We start from the raw sequence: 18,186 nt of genomic DNA, 5'->3' as shown, positions 1-18,186 counted from the left end.
TGTGCATAGATTACCGAAAGCTTAACAAACTCACAATCAAAAATCGTTATCCTTTGCCACGAATCGACGACCTCTTCGACCAACTTCAAGGCGCAACTTGTTTCTAAAAAATCGATCTTCGATCGGGTTATCATCAATTGCGCGTTCGTGAAGAAGACATTCCAAAAACCGCTTTCCGTACTCGATATGGACATTTCGAATTTTTGGTCATGCCTTTCGGGTTAACCAATGCACCCGCGGTATTTATGGATCTCATGAACTGCGTTTGCAAACCGTTCCTTGATAAATTCGTTATTATCTTTATTGATGACATCCTCATCTTTTCCAAGACCAAAACCGAGCATGAACATCATTTGCGTTCCATTCTCGAACTCCTTAGAAACGAACGACTCTATGCCATATTCTCCAAATGTGAATTTTAGCTTGAGGAAGTCCAATTTTTGGGACATATTGTAAACGACAAAGGTATTCATGTTGATCCCGCTATAATTGAGGTCGTTAAGGATTGGAAAACTCCAACGACTCCCACGGAAATTCGATCCTTCCTCGGTTTGGCCGGATATTATCGGTGCTTCATTCGAAAATTTTCTAAAATCTCTTTGCCTCTTACATCCCTCACCAATAATGGAAAACCATTCGATTGGGTTCGAAACAAGAGGAAGCCTTTCATACTCTCAAGGACATGCTTTTCAATGCTCCCATTCTAACCCTTCCCGATGGAAACGACGATTTTGTTGTATTTTGCGATGCCTCCCATCAAGGCCTTGGTTGTGTTCTCATGCAACGAGGTCAAGTCATCGCTTACGCATCAAGGCAACTTAAGGTCAACGAGAAGAATTATACGACTCATGATCTCGAACTTGGTGCCATCGTTTTCGCTCTCAAAATCTGGAGACATTACCTTTATGGTACAAAATGTGTGGTTTTTACCGATCATAAAAGCCTTCAACATATTTTTGACCAAAAAGATCACAATATGAGACAACGACGATGGACCGAATTACTTAGTGATTACGATTGCAAAATTCGCTACCAGCCCGGTAAGGCGAATGTTGTCGCCGACGCCCTACGTCGAAAGGTTAATGTTAAATCCGTTCTACTTCTAAGCGTTGTTGTTCAAACTGATCTTCAAATTCGTATCTTCCAAGCTCAACGTACCGGCGTTGAAGAAGGTAACATGTACGACGAAATGTCATGTGGAGCCGAACTTCAACTCAAACCAAACCCGATGGCCTTTTGTACTTTCTTAATCGTTTGTGGGTTCCTGATCGCGATGACCTTCATACTTGTATACTCGACGAAGCTCACAATTCGCGGTATTCCGTTCATCCCGGTGCGGATAAAATGTATTTCGATCTTCGTGCTACCTTTTGGTGGCCGGGTATGAAAAAGGACGTAGCGTTGTTTGTGTCTAAATGTCTTACTTGCTCAAAAGTTAAAGCCGAACACCAAAGACCTTTTGGCCTACTCGAGCAACCACCGATTACCATTTGGAAATGGGAAGACATTGCTATGGACTTTATCATTAAACTACCCAATACCCAAAAAGGAAACGATAGTATTTGGGTGATCATCAATCGGTTAAATTGTGTGCCGACACGGTTTACCATTGACTATCATTTCTGATCGCAATGCTCGTTTTACCTCTCATTTTTGGCGTTCACTTCAAGAAACCTTGGGAACACGTCTCGATCTTAGAACCGCTTATCATCCTCAAACGGACGGTCAATCCGAACGTACGATTCAAACACTAGAGGATATGCTACGTGCATGTGTTCTTGATTTCGGTGGGAATTGGGATTCTCACATCCCTTTCATCGAGTTTTCGTAGAATAACAGTTATCATTCTAGCATCGAGATGGATCCTTTTGAAGCTCTTTACGGTCGTAAATGTCGTTCTCCGATTAGTTGGAACGAAATCGTTGAAGCTCAAATCACGGGACCCAAAATGGTCCAAGAAGCCACCGACGTGATCGATCAAATCCGTAAGAACCTCATAGCCGCTAGAAGTCGTAAAAAGAGTTACGCCGACAAACGACGAAAACCGGTCGAATTTAATGTTGACGATCTCGTCTTTCTAAAAGTATCTCCTTGGAAGGGGGTAGTTTGTTTCGGAAAAAAGGGTAAGCTAGCTCCTCGTTTCGTTGGTCCTTTCAAAATTCTTGAACGTGTTGGGAATGTTGCTTATCGACTCGAACTACCGCAAGAACTTGCTGGTGTTCATCCGACTTTTCATGTTTCAAATCTTAAAAAGTGCTTAGCCGAGGGTAATCTCCATATACCTCTCGACGAAGTACATGTCGATGAGTCGATGATTATGGTTGAACGACCCGTTAAGATCATGGATCGCAACGAGAAGAAAACCAGACGTAGTCGTATTCGGTTAGTCAAAGTTCGATGGGAATCACGACGTGGCACGGAATTCACATTGGAACGAGAAGACACAATGAAAGAGAAGTATCCACATTTGATTGAATCATCGTCATAGTCTTAATTTGGGGACGAAATTTCCGAAAGTAGGGGATACTGTGACATTCGTCAAATTCGGGTCTCGATTTGTATTCGTTTTATGTTCGTTTATCATGTAAACCAACCCGTTTTGTAAACCGAAACTTATGATATAATCAAAATTATGGATTTTATGTTACTATATTGTTTTACACTTGTTGGGTCTTGAAAACATCCTTTTCGGTTCTTAAAACGCGTTAAAATCATTTAAAACGAACTGCAGGGGCTAAAACTGCCAAATAACAAACTGGAAGGCTGGCCACCCACCCCCATCCCACTACGCGATAGGTGATGACCCTCCCCGTCGCGTGGCGCGACCCCCATCAGATCAGCAATCCGAATTTTGTTGTTTTGTGTCTTGTCTTGATCCATTTTGCACGCAATCTTTTGTTATTTACACCCATACTTGACCATGACCATTACCCTATATAAACACCACCAATCCCTTCATTTTTCCCCTGCTACAACTCCAAAATATCTCTCGAATTCAAAAATCTCAATGTTATTTTTCTTAGTTGTTCTTGAAGGTTTGGTTTCCAAAAGTCAAACTGAGTTAAATCTTTCATTTTAATTAGCTTATATAGTGTTATTAATAATTGAATATGGTGGTACAACACACATATATATATAATATACACCCCTTGTTACCTTTGGTAATCACTTCCCAGGTCTCGGTTGGTGGAGTGTCGGACCTCGTAAAGCAAGGCTACATGGAGGACTTTCGTAGTCCTTGATATATATATATATATACTTATATAACTTGTTTATACATAATAATCATGTTTAACTTCTGCTCGTTTTAGTTTGCATATCATATTTATGAAGTTCCATGGTTATGGGTTTGAAGAGACTAGCCTCGGTTTAACCGTAAATAGCTCCAGACCGTAAACCGAACTTGTTTACTAGTTTTATTAAATAATTGTTTAAACATGCTTTATGTTGGATTTAAATTTCTAAAATCATTTTTATAAGTTTTATGGTTATGGGTTTGTAGAATCTTACCTCGGTCTTAACCTGAACCAAGATCCAGACCGAAAACCGAACTTTCGTTTAAAGACTTTATTGTTAACTATTTGGTTGTAAAACTTAAGTATCATCATTTATGAATTATTATACAAGTTCTTTGATATTTGGGCATGTGGCAACCATCTATGAACTTATTGTGAGATGGAAACCAAACCAAACCGAACTAAACCGATTTTCACTCGCTTAAGACACACAAGTGTATTTTTAGCTATCAAGACTTGTATAAATCTTTAAAAATACTTTACAAACTGATTTTAATTATTTTCTTAAGTACTTTGAAATGTTGGATCCAACTTGATCTCATAACAAAGTTTGGACCGACAAAACCAAACACTCGCTTAACGGACGTTGTTAATTCTAAAACAATAGAACTACATACTTGGTTAAGTCTTACTTGATTTTATGAGTCATCTCTTAACATTTAATATTTTGGAAAGTTGACTTTGGGTTTGACCTTTTATCAAGACCCGAACCAACAACCCGAACACTCGTCAAAACCCGTTTTAGTATCTATATTATAAAGGGATTTGCATTCTTGCATTTTTACCCACCTTATTACTTAACATAGGTTGAGTAAATATTAAGGCTACATACTTTAACCCGGTTTCGAGCAAACTTATATTTTCAATGGACTATTGTTATGAATTCCTAATTATTTACATTTTAAACCTTAAACTTTAATTGTTTACATTTCTCATCATTTATTTTATTTAAAGACTTACAAGACAAAATTTTCTAATATAAGACTTTTTCATTTAGGCTTTGCTCGTTAAACCGGTCGTTCTGGTTAAACTCCAAATCATCAATCTTTCACGTTTGTTACTTGAACGTGAGTACTTTCATACCCCGTTTTCCATCTTTAACTTTGGGGGTGATATTGCATACTTAATAAAATTAAATGCTTTATACTTGAGTCTTAAACCACAAACTTTATTGTATACTTTACTTAAATAAATGATCGATTTGGTGTTTTATGCTTACATGCTTATATGCTAATGTGTTTACCGCTTTTGGAGGGTTGATTCATAAATCCGTGAACTATCTGGTATTCTCTTATAGCACGGTGTCGTAATGTATTCTTATTAACGATCTCATTCAAAAATCCGTGAACTATCTAGTATTCTCTTATAGCACGGTGTCACTAATGTATTCTTGTTAGTGATCTCATATTATCCAAATTATTGCTATTATTTATTGTGTCGTATACAAGTTGTGGAAATTTCATATTATATACATATTGTTCAAAACTATGAATTGCTCACCAACCTTTGTGTTGATAAACTTATTTTATGCAATGTTACATGATTGCATTTAGGTTGATTCGAGATCGTGAAGAAAACGTTGTCAAGACCTCTAGGATATTAGGAATGAACAATATTTGATTTGCTATATTTTGTTATGATTATCTTATGAACAAGTATGTTATGTAACATTTTGATGTTGTGAAATTAAATGAGTTTGTTAAACATTTTCGCTTTAAATAGTGTCATGCACTTATGGGCAATCCGTCGCATCCCGGCATGTTCCGCCGCCTTTGGTCGGGGTGTGACAGATTGGTATCAGAGCCATGACTATAAGATAGGTGGTTAGACGTAACGACCTAGTATGGTTATGCTTTAGGGTCCTATACGTGTGCTTAGACGTGTTTACTCTATTTGATTGTTCATTTCACATGTTTATTTATAAATTTGTTTAAAATTCACCAATATCATAATGTTCACATACACACACTTTCATATTAATTCCAGATACCTTAATACGCAAAAGTTATATTTTTATTGTGTTTATGGATTACAAGTTTAGCTTGGATCCCGTTATTTCGAATCCCTTAAAGGTTGCATTTATATCGGGATTGTAGCCATCATAGGAAGCGAGACACTATGAAACATCCATTTGACAAAAAGATTCCAAGAATCGAAGGTGATTTACTTACCTGGGTTGGTTGAATTATAGTGCCGTTTTTCCAGACCAACGAATTGTGTTATGTATGTCAATACTTTAAGTAGTCGAATGCGATCGTTCCAGTCGCCATCCTAATTTTTGGTGTTAAAACAATAGAACCACGGTGGTTCGTGGACTAGTGTTTTGACATGACGTTGTATCTCGATTTATTGTTTTATTATTCGTTATTTGAAAACGAGATTGAGCTCAAGTTCTGAATAATCAGATGTGAGTGAACTTAGCTTCACCCGTTCACGTCGTCCTTATTAGGGGTAGTATTAAATGTGTTGATAGTTTAAAGGTGTTGAAATAATGTATGTCTCTCTTAAATAACGAGGACTAAAGTCCAATTATACTCGGATGATATAGACTTTATGTTTAACAACGTTCGTTATATTGACATTATGGGTATGTTTGTCAAAACTAGCTGCTAGCTGTAGCTGTAAGCAGGTGGCTGGTGGCTTGAAGCTGGTAGCTGATAACTGTAGTTTTTTTGATATATTTAGATGTTTAACAGAGTAGCTAGAGCTTTTAATAAAATTTATAAAATGGACATATTAACAATAATAGTAAATTTATTTATTTTAAAAGGTTATTTAAGTAAATTAAAATACTAAAAGTTTATAGCTCTTTTTAAACATTAATAGTAGAAACTTTAAGTTTTAAGTTTTTTCTCCTAACATAAAAGCTTGAAGCTAATTGAACCAAATAAGACTTTTAATTGATTATGAGCCTTTTTTTAAAAGCTTGATGCTATAGCTATTAAAAGCTTCCTGCCAAACATACCCTGTATATACATATTGTTTTTTTTCATTTATATGTTACTTTTTTTAGAATCCTCGTGTAAATATATATAAATGTTTTGAAACCCGGGCCGGCCCGACCGGTCGGACCGGTCTGACCGGGACCCGGTGCTAATACCGGTCCGGGTCGTAGCATATAACCCGTTTTCTAATGGACCGACCGGGTTTCACTGGCGCCGGTTGGACCGGATCCGGTGAGCCGGCGGGTGGACCGGTAGGTTTGTTTTTTTTTCCTGTTTTTTAATTAGTCAGATCTTCATATCATATACCAAACACACAAACCATTCTTTGCCGCTCACTTCGCCACTTCCAAGCAATTTTCCGACGATTCGTACAATATAATATGAAAAAGTAATGCTTGATGAAGATGATCCTTTGATGAAGATTTAAAAAAGATGTGTGATGAAGATGATGTATGATGAATGTTTGATGTAGATCTGGTAAAGACTTAACAGAGATATGTGTTTGATGTATTGATGTTAATTAATTAAATAAATATTGAAGCTTGGATACAGAGGAGCGGCGGCTGGCATAAAAAAGATCAACACAATATCAAACCCTATATAACTTATTTTCTTTTAAGTTACATTTTTCACCTTGGAATTATGATTTTATTAAAATTAGTCCTAAACTTGTACTAATGTCTTGTTATTTTATTTTTTTGTCTTTTAAGTTTTGTTTTTGATACAAAAACTTGATTAAACATATCTACTTTTAAAAGATTTTTACATATTAATGGTTTGAGACTAAGAATGTGATGTATGTTTTGGATTTTTAGATTATGAAGTTTCATGAAATTTGATTATTTTATATATAATTTATATGTATATATATATATATATTGTATTAATGACATTATCCGCGTCAACACCGGTCTGCCCTCCAGGGTCGGTCCGACCATTGACCCGGTGAGGCGTCTGGGTCGACACCCGGGCCGGGTCTAAAAACATTGATATATATAAAAAGCACAAGAACGAATCAACAACTAATTGTTTGTGGATCTAACAAGGGTTTTCAACACAACTTATTGTCCATGTGTATTATATATTGATGTAAGCATTAAATAAATATTATAAAAAAAATTGCAAAATTGTTTATTATTAAATTTATAAACTTTACAACATGATAGCTATGTATTTTTTTTTGAAGAATGAACTTTATAAACAAACCGGCCAAAAAGACCAACAAGACGCCAATCTCCACAAGCCAGAGAAAGGCCACACCAAAGGAAACTTACATCAAGCTAAAATTGCACAATTTAGACCATTCAATGGTCTTACAATTGGATCTATATTTGTACTATAAAAAGCCTAGAGATTTTATATCCCCTGTAATATCTTTAACTTTGACCACCTTGCCTTCAAAAATTCGGTCATTCCTTGCTTTCAAAATACTCCAACATGCTATGATCACAATTCCTTGAAAAACCACTTTTTTGTCAACTCCCAAACCCGAGCTAGAATAAAGATCCAACAAATCTTTGATCGAGAAGGCGAAAATCAGAGGGACCTTGCTCCACGAGCTCACGAAGTCCCAAACTTTCGAAGCCACCGAGCAGCCCACTAACACGTGCTCGACCGTTTAAATTTCCGAGTCACAGAGACCACAAAGCCAAAAAGGAACCTGGATGTTCCTTCTACTCAGAGCCACTTGGGTGGGAAGTTTATCCAACTCCGCCCTCCATATGTTAGAGCATTCTCATCCCATCCTCCATAATTATGTGAGGGGAATTGGTAAATAATAGGGTGAAGTTTTGAATGATTGTGAGTGTAAATTATAGGGTGGAGAGAGAAATTTAGTGATTTTTTGTAAATTTGGGGGAACATTGTTTGCCCATATTTATTTTTTAATATTTGTTGGATTGATTGTGAGTAGAGGAGTGAGAAACTGTAATGATAAAAGTATTATTTAATTAAACAGGAAAGAGAAATATAGTGTTTTATAGTGTAATTATAGAGATATAGAGTTACAGAAAACGACAGGTGGACATTTGACCTTTTTTTTTGTATTTAATTTGTTTTTCTGTTGTATTGAATAATTAATTTCCATAAATTTATAATTCTAAAAATGAATTTCCAATTCTATTTCTAAAACTTAGTTTTTATATATGAGAAAGTTGCAAAAAAGCCTAGTTGTCCAATAAAACTTAGAATATATGCTTAAAATTATTTAAATGGTTCTATCCAATAAAATTTTGTTGTGTTAAATAATGTTGTCATGTGTTGATTAACGTGTGAAATTTAGACCTGTGCCCCAAGTTGCAAGTTTCGGTCAGTTTTTTGTGACGTATGATGAAAACCAATATCATAAAGCTATCTAATAAAAACTTGTCGCACTATCACATTCGATGCAATATCATTCATGTTTTGCATTATAAAGCACAATCCAATAATGGCGGACGGGGCGGTGCGTGGTGGCCTCCCCGTCACGCGTGATGAGGTAGCCCACACCGCCGCCGCTCCCATGGTCATGCGAAAATAGGAAGTTTGCGTGATGGCCATCACGCTTGGTGGGGTGTTTTCCAAGAAGAAATAGCCGTTGAGGGGGGGGGGGGGGTCAAATGTAGCCGTTGGAATTGGAAAAATAAAAAAAAACATTAAAACCAAACACAATAAAATCATTATAAATATATCTTCAAAACATACACAAATCCAACTCAAATCCAATTCAAAATATTCTATTACACACACCATTTTTAACATATCAAATGGAGGGTTCTAAGAAACGTGGGTCGGGTTCAAAGAAAACCCAAACCCGACCAAAGGTTCGACAAAATCTAGGCGAACCGACGAGATTTCGCTTACAAGACGAACCCGACACAAACCAACCTTCCGAACAACAACCTTATTATCCCCAACTTTTTCAACCGTCCCAAAACCAACAACAACCTTCCCAACAACAACGTTATTATCAACCCTCCCAAAACCAATCGTATGAAAACCGATCTTTTAATCCCCCTTTTTCTACCTAAAATTACCCAAATAATGCTTTTCAAACTTTTGGATCTCAACCGTCTCAAATGTTTGGCTCTCAACCGTCTCAATTGTTTGGCTCTCAACCGTCTCAAATGTCCGTCGATCCCCTAGACAATAACGATGTTATACATTAATTTGCAAGTGCTTTTCGTCACGATGTGCAAACTTTGGATGAAGATGAATCCGAGGATGAGGAGCCGCATCAAAGAGGTGCTCGGCGTTGGTTGCCCGATGAGGAGGTCGCTTTAACCAAGGCTTATTTACATTGCTCCGAATCAAAAAAACGCTCAAACCAACAAAAAAAAGACGCGTTATGGAAACGTATTAAAGAACATTTCTCGCAACTTCCCGGCGCAACCGAACGAAACAAGGATCAAATGATTGGCAAGTGGGGAGATTTGAATCGAAAAATGTCAAAATTTAACGCTTGTTACGTCAAAGAGGTAACTATTTTAGTTTATTTATTTTATAATCTAGTATTTTATTTTTACAATTTGTTATAAATATATTTTTTCTAAATGTTTTGTAGACCCGAACTCCACAAAGCGGAGCGAGCGAGGCGACTATGATAACGAACGCTTTGCGCGAATATGTCTCAGTTTACAAATGCAAGGATTTTCCCCACTTGGATGCGTGGCAGATTGCGAGACGTCACGCGAAGTGGGTACTGATTCCGTTGGTCGATTTGAACGGACCAACGGCTCCAAGGAAGAAAGGATCTTATTCAAAAAGATCAAAAACTTTCGAGTCCGGGGACTATACGACGTCTACCGGCGACTTGTCATGCAACATGCCGAACATGAAATTGAACGAAGAACCCGAAGACAATCCCGACGAAGACATACCCACACCCACACGGCTGAATCGCAATAAAAGTGGGTAACCGTCAAGACTTGGAAAGGAAGCGGTGGCCGAAAACTTCGCCGAATACAAGTCGACTAAGATGAAGGAAATGGCTGAGACGAAGGAGCGAAAGAAAGAGGCTCATCTTTTAAAAATGAAGCGTGAGGAGACGTATATCAACCATTTGAATGAAAAACAAAAAAACGCCGATCTAACTTTCCTCCTACAACCGCACGACCATCTTGATGAACCCGTTAAATCGCTCCTACTTCAACGAAAACGCGAGATATGCGACAAGTGGGGTTGGGAAGGGCCGTAGGTTTTTTTTTGTCGGTTTTTTAATTTAGTCGTCTTTGTTTAATGTAATCTTGTTTTATTTTTTAGTTAATGTAAAATATTGTTTTCTTTTTATTTAATTTAGTATTTATTAAAAAAAATCATCACACACCATCACACCACACCACCACTACTAGTAAAAAACATCATCTGTGATGAATTTGGGGTTGGTGATGTGACACCATTTAATTGGGTGGGGTGTGTGATGAGTGATCACACCACATCCACCACCCCTCCCCCTAAGAGTTGAACGATGTCACGCTACCAATGGTACTTTTGATTAAAATAAAAATTATAAAAAGTTAAATTGAATAATTTTAAAATAAAAGGCTAATGGCTGTTTTCTAAATATTTCTTGATTATCAAAGTTATTATTGTGATTTTTCATTTAATTTAGACTAACCTAAACTTATATTTAAGGTAAATTGGAATTTAACAAATTAAATTATTATTACTTAGCAACCGATAATTATTCATCGAAACAGTATAGTCATTTATACTCTTTAATTTCACATTTGTTGACAAAAGCGCAATCTAACTATAGCGGAAACTACTTTCGCATGCCTCTAGTTTTCATATTGTCATTTATGATATTTCAAAACAATATTAATCAATTTAATGAGATAAACCATTATATAGTTTATTAGAGACACAAAATAACTTATGCTTAAATTGAGCTTGCCGTTGATAATGATCGATACTGAAGATATCATAGTTTTGTACTATTAAGTTTTAGTGGGCCTAATTTTAACATATAAACATGGTATTATTTAAATAAATATTGATGGCTTAATAATTATATAAGAAAAAAAAAGGTTTGATGTCATTAGCTACTCGAGCTCCACCTATCACCATTGGTGCAAGTTGGAACCTATTTTTAACCTTAGACCACATTTGAGCAGTAATTACAAGATTGCCATGCCATATGTGTAAAAAGTGAAAAAGTGCTTGACGTACAATTCTTTCTGCATGTAGTACAATGTACAGTTATATAAAGTACATTAGGTAGACACAGATAGAAAAATACTTCACTAGCTATCAAAAGTACAAAACTGAAACATCTAATTACGTCTGTATGTTATATAAAATACATAAGTACCATAAGTTTTGTTAGGCTGAGGGGTGTGGGGCTTTAATGGGGGCTCCAACCAATAATATTATGACGTGTGACAGAGAAAGAAACTGGATAAGGGGGTGTTGGAGCCCCCGTTGGAGCCCCTGGCCCTGGTATGGGGGCTTTAATTGGGGCTTTAATTGGGGCTTTATATAGGAAAAAAATTTTTTTTTTTTGGGTTTGGTCGGCTAACAACGGTCAAAAAACCATCAAATCCCATGCTTTTCTCTCTCTTCTCCCGCTAACCAGCTTGCGCCTGCATGTTTTTCCGCACTAGCGCCCCGGTTAGCGCCCCGGTTAGCTCCTGGGGGTGCGAGCGGAGGGGTTCTAGCGCCCCCGTTGAAGCCCCACACCCCTCAGCCTTATAAAAATGACGTAACAGTGAACAGTCGAATTGCTTATCAATACTTCATATCAACTTGTTCAAAGTAATCTAAATTAAACGAGTTTGAGATGAGCTCAAGCTTGTGTTGAAAGCTAAAACTTATTCAATAAACCAAAAGAGTATCACACAACTAGTTATATATTTAAATAAAACATTAATTAAATACAAGATTCTTTATATGATATGATATATCTATCAATCAACATGTATTATGGTAATTAATTAATAAAAGAATAGCAAACTACTCTAGTATAGGTCGAATTTATGACGATATTCACAGGCTAAACTCGATTTTTAGACATGTGGTTCAACTTTGCTCCTTTACACCAGTATAAAAAAAAAGAAATGCGTGATTTTATATACTTTTATAAATATGCTATATAGTTTTAGTTGCAATATGCTTCTAAACTTGAAAATCACTTTTAAGTCCTTTTCCAATCATGACAAGGATAAAGATGATTGAGTCGTGTACCTATTTCTAATATACAATGTTTGAATCGTACACACTTTATCAAAACTTATGTAACAACTGTTAATTTTATAGATTCCAACAATATCAACATAAATGACAAATAGGGAGTAAAGGAGTCGAGTCCAAACTCCATCTTGGCTCATTTTGAAGTTCATCTATAAAGACCGAGTTTCATATATAGTCAATTATATGAAGTCCGTATTCAGACTTGAGTACTTGACTATCCAACAACCTTCAGTTTAGATTTAACCGTAACATGATTGTTCACAATATAATCTTAGCAGCTAATGAGCGGTTTCGATCGTTTACAGGTAATAAACCACCATGTTTCTTAACATTGTGCAAAACTGCAATTAAGTAAAATTCACCGGACAAATCTTAAAAGCACATAAACTTAAGGCACCTAACATTTAAAAGAAGACAAAAGGGACCTTAAATAATTCCATCCACTTAGCCCACATAACTTCCATGCTCCATCCCACACACAATCCCAAGCTCCTCTCTTCTAAAACTCTATAAATCATCATCACTTCACACACATTCTTCCTTCCCACACTCCCTTGATCCTTAACCTTAACACCATACGCTCACGTTAGCACTCACCAAGGTCTCCTTTGTTAACACACACACAATGAAGTCTGGTTCGCTATCTTACGCCGGGTTTGATGAGCCCCATTTTCTTGAGGCCTGTACTCTTTGCTCTAAGCCACTTGGTCACAACAGTGACATATTCATGTACAGGTATAAAATTTATAATTATCAAAAAATAAATAATTTTTTTATCGATATGTGTATCATTGACTTGTACATTAAATTATATCAGTTTTACTTTGATAAAAATTTCATTAATATTAGTATGGAGATGAAAGTTTCTCTAAAGATCATTGATTAATGGAAAAGATCCAGATGCATAAACATGGTTGTACTTTATGCATAAAGAGTTGTACTTGGTGCATAAATAGTTGTACTTTATGCATAAAGATTTGTACAAGAAAATAGTCAACCAAATGAGTAAAAACCAACCAGATCCAGCCATGCAAATCTGTACTTTATGTGAAATAAACCATACGCTTGAAGGGTTGCACTTTCTGCATAAAGATATGCACTTTATGCTTAAAGATCCGTACTAATGTGCCATGTGCATGAAAAACTGTATAGGGTGAATATTTTGTGAAAATGGTTATTCATACGTCCTTTTAACAGACACCCTAACCCTATGTATATATACACCATAACACACACCCTAACCCTATGTATATATACACCATATTTTGTGCATGATGACTAGATTCATTGAACTTGGACAAAAATAACTTACAGAAGTTTCAAGTTTAACCCAATTGGTTATTTCCATATTTATACAATTAATTAATTGGTTATTTTCATATTTCTATAAGGGTTTTACTTTATGCATAAAAAGTAGTCGGGTTCATGGGTATCTTGAGTAGTTACTTTCAAAGCACCTTTTACTTGATAAATGATGACTTAACCAATATAAAAGTGTAGCCTTAGATGCATCAAGAATTGTACTTATGCATCAAGAACTATTTCAAGATTGCTGAAGGGTAATTTTGTAATTTTTCAGAGGGAATACACCATTTTGTAGCCAAGAATGCAGGCAAGAACAAATTGAAAATGATGAAGCAAGAGAGAGGAGATGGAAGGTTTCATCAAAGAAGTAAACAGAGGCTTCCAAAAAGTCAACACGTGTGCAAACCGGAACTCTTGTTGCTTCAAATTAGCCACTTTTATGAAATATTATGTGAAATCATATAATATCCCTTTCTGATAATGGTATATGAGGGGAGGGGTGTATGAGTAAATTGTTAAAGCTTGGGGTTTTAACTTGTAATTTGTATAGAAGGTAGTGTTTGGTGGGGTGTCAATATGCTTGATGGTGATGATAAAGGGGAAAAGACATGGATATCCCTTGAGATAAATTTTGGTCTTTTGTTTTTATATTTTATGGTGATGTTTTGTTTTGCTTTTTGGTTGTGTAACCGTCATGTCTTTGGGTTTTTATATTCAATAACCCAAACTTGACCATGTTTGGGTTATAAGGTGGATTTTGAATAATTCTTTTTTAATTTGGTGTTTATTTGTAGGGTATATTCGGAATACAAAATAATTTTAAACCAAAAAGATGTGAATAAATCTTATACACACTTATTGCTGTTGGTTTCAGTATGTTACATAAGATGTAATAATCATACCTTTTAGCTAGAGAATTGCGAATAATATAATTGTATGTAGCGTTTAGCAAATATATCAACATTTTTAAGGTATTATGCAGTTACATAACCACCGTGATGAAGCTTGGACGAAAGTGTCGGGGGGGGGGGGGGGGGGGTGTTTAAAGTTTTCGGACGAATACAGATAAATATACACTATGAATAAGAATATGTAAGTAGCTTAGATCCAATTTCATGATCTCATCTAGGATTGAAAAACCAAGCTTGTCTTTCGTGAACACCAAAAAGAAGGCAAACCTATAAGATTTGTCTCCTAAGCACAATTAGATTATGCTGAACAACGAGAATTGTTATGCCAAATTAATCAAACAAGTGTTAAATTCAAGTTGCCAGATAAAACAGAAAAAGGAGCCTCAATAGACAATAATACACATGGGCGTTCGGCTAGCGATATTTTTTTAAAGAAATTGAAATTTGAATTGCCTTTTTTTACCAAACGAGATTACTTTCAATGTAGATGACATGGATAGCTTCTGAGAGATGATAGTGGCTGTGGGAAGTATGAGTCGCATCCAAAGCCTACTTACAATGAGGTAGAGATTGTGGAGTAGTGGATTGAAGGCCATAAAACGGAGTGGTCAAAGATTTGGTCAATAGTGCAAGGAAACCATGTTTATGGAGTCGGTTGATGCATCTTCTTACTTGAATACATGTGAAAAGGTGTTTGAGCTTCTTGAAAATTTTGTGGAGTGAATTGGAGAAGAAAATATTGTGAAATTATAACAAATAGTGAAAGCAATTTTTAAGTTAGCGGGTTAGTTTCATTTCTCATGTTTTCTATATTTATATCGGATGTAATACATTCCCTAGTAATGATCATTCATATTTTATCCAATTCTTATAGGAAATATGTTAATGGGGAAGAGGAATACGTTGCACAAGATGTCTACCATAGTTTTTCCTCTTCTCTATTAACAATTATATTAAAATTTGGACGGAAGAATTAAAAGAACATCCCTCAAACTAATATTAGGTCCAATATCTTATTATTCAACTCACTTTAGAAAACAACCATTCTACATTTCTTATGAATTAAATACTTGTTTGTAAACCAGGTTTTTATTATGGACTTGTCATGAATGATAAATCGAGGCTATCTCAAACCGAATGTGTTTATTACTCAATCAACAAGAAAACAGATAACACAACTCGTATATGAAAGATTACAAACTCAATCAACAATAAATTCAAAACTAATCGATGTACATCAATGTGATGAACATTAAACAACACAAGAACGACTTCGTCTAAACATGGTTTATCAAGAATGAGAAAATCAAAACGTAAAGAAGATGAAGAATGACAGGTGAGCTGAACCAGTAGATGCAAATTATTCTCCAATTAATAACCGATGCGTTTAATACTCCTTTTATGTTATCATTAACAAATGTGTGGACCTTGAGCCTTGACATTCATAAGGTTCAACCAGCCCATAAGACTTGAGCCCATCCATCCATAAACAAGCCATCTAACAACATCAACTTCAAGCCCAACAAATCTCCGATAACATGCCCAAAATATATGCGAAAAACATAAGAGATCAATAAACAATCACCAGGCATATTTGGATATAAAATTGGTAAAGACATGTTATTTTAAACACCCCTCAATTTGATATCCTAACATATTCAAAGAATTACACAAGACACTATGTTGATTAATCAATAATTCTTTTATAAACAAACATAAAGTAACACACTATAATATCAACTTTCCAAAAAAACTTTGAATCCACAACTCAACAAATTGATAATATAACTTTTTAATAACTCTAGAAAGAATTAAGAATTACAAGATCATTGGATTAAATTTATAAACATGATATGTAATGAAATAAAGAATTACAAGATAAAACTATCATAGAACAAAGAACGAAGCCTCAAAAGCTTCTACCACAATAAGATAAATATGGTAAAAATAAACCATTTGAAGAGCAAACCACACCAGTTGATCTCTTAATCAAAATCCCTTTTTTCTTTATTTATTCTTCTTTTTCCCCCCTTTTGTTTACAAAAAATCGCTAAAGCAAACAATGAACTACTTGAATAAGAACCTTCTGTATTCAATGTTTTTATAACACATTGTAAAACAAAACAAAAAAAACTTTCAAAATTTTCACAGTAGACTTTAAATCTACATGAAATATAAAATCATATGTCGAACAACACACACAACAAAACATATCTAACCACAAATATTCATCACAGATGAACAACATTTGATCAAGACTAAAAGAAAACAATATTTGATAAACCATAAGATAACTATCAAATAAAGACACAAATCAGTTAGTAAGTGATAGATGAATTATTTGTCAATCCTTGCTGCCGTCATTCTCATTCAAATGAATATATAATTGTTGCAAGGATATCTCTATAATTCGAGATAAGATTGTGTACAATCTAACTAATAATATTATATAATATATGCCAAAGATATCTCTATATCTATTACACCCCCCCCACACTCGAAGCTGGAGGTAACCGAATGCTAAGACTGGATCGGAAATCTTCAAATAAAGCACGGGGTAGACCTTTAGTGAAGATGTCCGCAATCTGATATGAAGACGACACATGATGAATACGAACTTGACCCCGCTGCACCTGTTCACGGACGAAATGGATGTCGAGCTCAATGTGTTTTGTACGCTGGTGATTAACAGGATTCCCGGAGAGATATATGGCACTCACGTTATCACAATACACAAGTGTAGCACGAGTTAATGGATGATGAAGTTCTAGAAGCAAGTTGCGAAGCCAACAAATTTCAGCAACCACATTTGCAACCCTTCGATATTCAGCTCCAGCGCTAGATCGGAATATAGTCGGTTGTCGTTTGGAAGACCAGGAAATAAGATTAGGCCCATAGTAAACACAATACCCAGACGTAGATCGACGGGTGTCAGGACAACCCGCCCTATCGGCATTTGTATAAGCAAGCAATGATGGAGCATCGGACTTGCCGAGAGTGAGACCAAACATAACCGTACCTTGAATGTAGCGCAAGATGCGTTTCAAAGCATCCCAATGTGTGGATCGAGGAGCATGCATGTGCATGAAAACCTGTTGAACTGCATCGCTAATGTCGGGTCGAGTGAATGTGAGGTATTGTAAAGCGTCATCTATGCTACGATAGAGAGTCGGGTCCTCAAATGAGGTACCTGAATCAGCACCAAGTTTACCATTTGTATCAACTGGAGTTGACGCGAGTTTGCATGTTTGCATTCCAGCGTGTTTAATGATGTCAAGGTCATAGGAAGTTTGTGATAAAAACATAGTATCCCCGGTTCGAGTGACAGAAATTCCAAGAAAATAACTTAGCTGCCCGAGATCTTTCATTGCGAATTCATCAGCCAAACTCGACAGTAGGTGTTGGCGAAGCGCCTCAGAAGATGACGTAAGAAGAATATCATCTACATATATTAATAAATACGCGGTGTGATGCCCGTAATGTAGAATAAACAAAGAATTATCACATTGACTTTTCTGAAAACCCAAGTGTATAACATAGTCCGTGAACCGTTGATACAAT

General features: G+C 35.8%; 1 long non-coding RNA gene across 1 annotated transcript; it reads left to right on the top strand.

Annotated features, from left to right (window-relative positions):
• The first annotated feature begins 12,850 nt into the window (after positions 1-12,850).
• On the top strand, positions 12,851-14,479 carry LOC143533409 (uncharacterized). Its single transcript, XR_013135351.1, has 2 exons — positions 12,851-13,144; positions 13,989-14,479. It is a non-coding gene; the product is annotated as an uncharacterized LOC143533409 (long non-coding RNA).
• The last annotated feature ends 3,707 nt before the right edge of the window (positions 14,480-18,186 follow it).

This window comes from Bidens hawaiensis, unplaced genomic scaffold (assembly GCF_021521415.1).
Source record: "Bidens hawaiensis isolate Kalapana, Puna unplaced genomic scaffold, B.hawaiensis_p1.1 tig00009686_1, whole genome shotgun sequence".
NCBI lineage: Eukaryota > Viridiplantae > Streptophyta > Magnoliopsida > Asterales > Asteraceae > Bidens > Bidens hawaiensis.
This window is presented reverse-complemented; position numbering and strand designations above follow the sequence as displayed.